Consider the following 5340-nt stretch of genomic DNA (forward strand, 5'->3'; position numbering starts at 1 on the left):
GTGATGACAAAAGTGCAGCACTACGTTTGGCAGTTAGTCTTTTATTTTTCATTGGTGAGGAGGAGACATTTACATTTATTGTAGTTGTTGACCTGTTTGGGCTTACTCCTCTATCCTGCTTTATTTTTTCAATTAATCAAAATTTCTTTTAATTGTTTTTAAGTTGGTCAAATTGTCCCTGTGTCATCTTGGAAATGATGCCTTCTATCTCTGCTCTTCTACTGGTTACTATTATGGCTTTCAACACAGATATACATGTGCATGGTATAGCAGTATGTGTATTCTGGCTTGAGTATGATGGGTGCTGAAAAATCCCTGAATCTTAGGTCAGACAGAAACAGTGTGCTTGCTCTGTGCATCCAGATGTGGTTTCGCTTTACCCTCAGAGAAGCCTGATGAGTGGGATTCAAGGTCTCATCTCTAAAGGGGAAATGATAGAGCTCAAAGAGCTGAACCATCTAAGGGCTTTTCAGCAACTGCTCTGACCAAGCCAGATGCCCCAGCATGTGACTTATCCATCCTCTACTAGGTACATTTTCAGTATTCCTCAGAGAGAGTCCAGTACACCAAAGAGCAGAACAAGAGTGTGAGGGAAAGGGAACATCCATGTTGTGTCCTGTCATGCCTTCAACACCCCCACTCCTGTGTGTATGAATATATGTGTATGATTATTTGTGTGTATATATATTTATGTACATATAGGTGTTATGTGTATATTCATGTATGTATTTTTGTGTGTATATGTATATTCATGTATGTGTATTTGTGTAATATATGTGCATGTGTATATGTTTGTATATATATGTGTGTGCATATTTATATGTGTATATGCACTTATGTGTGCATTATGTATCATGTATGTATGTGCATATGTATATGTCTCTATATACATGTGTATGTGTATACATGCTTGTATATGTAAATGTATTTATGTATGTATTGTATATGTATGCATATATGTGTAGGTGCACATGTGTGTGTGACTTGCATGGGGTCGTCCTACCTATAGGCTTCACTGATTCAGATATCAACCAGGAATTTAGGGGTGCCATGGCCTGGCGATCTCACAGGCTTCCCAGTCATTCTTTTCCTGGCTTGTTCAGTCCTTTATCTGCTATTAGGCAGCTCTTGGCAGCAGTGGGTGGGAACTATGAGTGCAAGATTAGTCAGAATGGCTTTTGCTGCCAGAATGCAATGCAGGAAGTGGGAGACAAGCACAGAGTGTTAAGCCCAGGAGCAGGTCCTACTTAGAAAAAGTGGCCCGTGAGCATGGAAAACAGTGTCTGGACTTTCTAAGCTCAAGGCTTAGCTCATTGTCATTTTGTAAAACTGAGAAGCGCTCACAAAGAATGTAAATACATTTCCTTGGCCATCTTGAATCAGAGGTGCTGTGATCACCCAACAAGGCCCTCAGGAAATCTGACTGTAGACTTCCCTCCTGGAGCTCTTGGGGCTCATGTGGCCAGGAGCCTTCAGGAGATCCTCACGCGGCTCTCCCTCCTGACAGCATATGAATGGTCAAAACAGTTGGCTAGGGTGATAGCTCTTGAAGAAGTTGTCCTTGGAACTTTCTGGTGGCATAGTTGCATTCCAGTTACTCATGCTTCTAGCAGTAACTCCAGTAAACTCGTTGCTTCACCAGCTGGACTTGGACAGAGTCCTTTCTTTGATCTTGTTGGTGCCCCAGTGGGTAAAGTTTCCCATTTTCCTGCATCCTTGTCAACACCTACTATATTCTATAGCTTTAATTTTTGTCAACATACAGTGTGGATGGTAGCTTGTGACTTAGTTTGTACTAGCGATGGTACGTGTTTCCATGCCACTGTCTCTTCCTTTGAGAATTATCACTTCAGATACTTTGCTCAGTTTTAGATTGGGTTGTCTCTTTACTAAAAGGGTTTATTAGCTAGGTATAGTGGCACAACCTTTAATTCCAGCACTAGGGAAGCAGAGGCAGATGGATCTCTGTGAGCTAAAGGCCAGCCTGGTCTACATAGTGAGTTCCAGGACAGCCAGAGCTATGTAGTGTGACCTTGTCTCAAAAAAAAAAAAGATTTACTTACTTTTATTTTATATGTGTGAGTGTTGCCTGCATTTATGTCATGTATTTATATGTGTATGAATGTATGTATATATGTATGTGTACCATGTGCACTCCTGTACTCGGGAGGCCAGAAGAGGGTCTGAGATCCCATGAAGCTGGAGTCACAGGACATGAGTGCTATGAACCGAATTTGGGTCCTCTGGAAGAGCAGCAAGTGTTCTTAACCTGTGAGCTGTCACCTCAGTCCCCTTTTACTTATTCTTTAATTAAACTATTTATTTTACAATTAGGTTATTGAGGTTCTGTGAATAGTCTACATCCAAGATCTCTGTCAGGTCTATAGTTCACAAGTATTTTCTTCAAGGCTGCAATTTGCCATTTCCTCTCTCTCTCTCTCTCTCTCTCTCTCTCTCTCTCTCTCTCTCTCCACCTATCTACCTTTAGGGTCTTTCATTGTATTCTTATGGCTAGGCTTGGATGTTAGCTTTTCGATCATTAGCTTCCTGAGTAGCTGGGATTACAAGTATGTACCACCAGACCTGGTTGCCTTTTCCTTTGTTCTAATTTTCTTTTTTTTAGTTTTTAATTGTGTGTGTGTGTGTTGGGGTGGGTGGGTTTAAACATGTGAGTACAGGTGCCTGAGGTAGCCCAACAGGATTCAGATCCCCTGTAGCTGGATTTACAAGCAATTGTGATCTGCCTGATGTGGGCGCTAGGAACTGAACTGACTCTGCAAGAGTAGTTCACACTCTTAACTGCCGAGTTGTCTGTTGCAGGGAACACTGCTTGTTCGTTCCCGGCTGCTTAGCCCCAAAATAATCACACAGAAACTGTATTAATTAAATCACTGCTTGGCCCATTAGCTCTAGCTTATTATTGGCTAACTCTTACATATTAATTTAACCCATCTCCATTAATCTGTGTATCACCACGTGGCAGTGGCTTACTGGCAAAGTTTTGGCATGTCTGACTCTGGCAGTGGCTTCATGGCTTCTCTCTGATTCTGCCCTTCTTTCTCCTAGCATTCAGCCTAGCTTTCCCTGCCTACCTAAGTTCTGCCTTGCTATAGGTCCAAAACAGTTTCTTTATTCATTAAATAAATGAACAGAGGGACTCCCACATCACTTCCCCTTTTCTGTTTAGATAAAAAGGAAGGTTTGAACTTTAACATAGTAAAATTACATATAGCAAAACAGGTATCAAACAAGAATTACAGTTACAATATTTATAACTACTTTATCTTTTATCATAATTAAGGAAAACTATAACTATAAATTCTTCAACTCCATCCAAGACTCCAGAAGGATATATTATCTAAGTAAACAGGAAGTACATTGTAAGCAACTTCTAAAACTCTAGAATTGACAGAGACATCTTGCTGCCTGGACAGTCACCCAAAGTTTTTCTGTACCATTGGGGCATCCATCTTCAGCCTACTGGCCCGTAGCATCCAGCAGACTTTTCCATAAAGTCAAATACAGTTCCACCTATATTGGCAGTTTGTCAGTCACTTTTTTCTGTGTCCTGCAGAACATCTGGCAGACTCTTTCATGTAGCAGGAACCCCGAAGAACCAACTCACCATTAGGCAAGTTCAGCAGTCATTTCTCTGTAGGTCCTGCATGTACCTCTTATCAAGCAGTTCAGGCAAGAGCAGTTTCTTGCCCAATGGCTAACCAACTCCATAATGAGCCTCTTCAATGCCCATCTTCCTCTTGAAGTAGCTTGTGCTGCCAGGAGCAGATGTATTTCATTGTCATGAAAAGTCCTAAATTATTAAAGCATTTTAAATGCCATATTCTGAAGGTCTCTGAAAGATTTGAAGAATACCTACCTAACTGAAATATATCTCTATACAACTAGAAAAATCTAACTAACATGACTATAAGCTTGACTATTATAGATGAATATCTATTAACTTACATTCTTAATTATACATTACATTTTAAGTGAGATACACAAACACAATAATCAATATCATAAATACACATACATATAACAAAACTGACATTAAATTTGTATCAATAAGCCAAGATCCATACCAATGCAAATTATTCATATCTATATCAGTTATCTCTCCAGGCCTCTTTCCTTTTTTCTAGCAGTATCTTTTAAAGAACAAAGTTCATTTTGTAAGAGTTTAACTTATTGATTTTTTCCCTTTAAAAATGTGTTTCTTGTTGTGTGTACTTTGATTCTCTGTTTATCATTGCCAAACTCAAGATCATTATGGTTTTCTCTTATTTTTGTCTAGAAGTTTTATATGCTTGCCATATATGGTCAGTTCTATGATATAGAATCCAAGTTAAGCTTTAGAGAAGGTGGGATGTCTGGGTCATTTGTCAGGATATGGACAATCCAATCTCAACATCTGATGAAAGTATCCCCTCCCTTGGTTAGCTGAATGCCTTTGTCAGAGCTTGATCTGATATGCATAGATCTACTTCTGAATGAGTTTCTGTGCTCTTAATTTATCATTTATCTTCATACTCTTGATGATTATTATTGATTATTAAAGTCTTAAAGTCAGGTAGTGTGAGTCCTCTAACTTTGTTTTTTACTTTTGGCAATTTGGGAGGGTAGCTTTTGTTATGGGAGATCTGTTCACTCTGAGACTGACAATAAAGTTAAACCTTGAATCAGAGGGCAAAGTCAATGGTCACCTGGCCAGAATTTACCATAGAGATGTTGGAGGACCCAGTGAGCCAGATAGAGAGATACACAAGAAGTAGTAGGGAGGGATTTAGAGATTGACTGGTGTTTTAGATCTGGGAAATATGGAGAGTAGGGTCAGTTCATTTTCTCTGCTGCTTTTTGGATTTATCAGGTTTTTTCCCAATTGACTCCTACGTTTTTATTAATAATAGAGTAATTTAAACAAACTCGTCAAGTTTAAATTAATGATATGTTCCCTCCATGTCATTATCCATCAACAAAGTATCCACAGTCATTGAGATGACCAGAAATGTTCCCCATCAGATTTCCAAATGTCCTGGTTAGGAACCATAGCAGCTTGCTCCTAAAGACAATCACTTATTTAAAGGAAGGCTAGCATCAGCAACATTAAGTGAGACAAAAACAGAGCCAGCCTTTCCAGGCCCAAGGAAATAGATTTTTAATCTAGAATTCCATACCCAGCCAAACTATCAATCAATGAGAAATGCAAAATAAATACTTTCAGACAGACAAGGACTCAAAGACCTTCTCATAGGCTGTTTCTGGGAGAGCTACTTGAGGATGTATACTGCAAAATAGAAAATGAATTTGAGAAAGAGTACACAGGATCCAAGAAACAGT

This window comes from Microtus pennsylvanicus, chromosome 8, assembly GCF_037038515.1.
Source record: "Microtus pennsylvanicus isolate mMicPen1 chromosome 8, mMicPen1.hap1, whole genome shotgun sequence".
NCBI classification, from domain to species: domain Eukaryota; kingdom Metazoa; phylum Chordata; class Mammalia; order Rodentia; family Cricetidae; genus Microtus; species Microtus pennsylvanicus.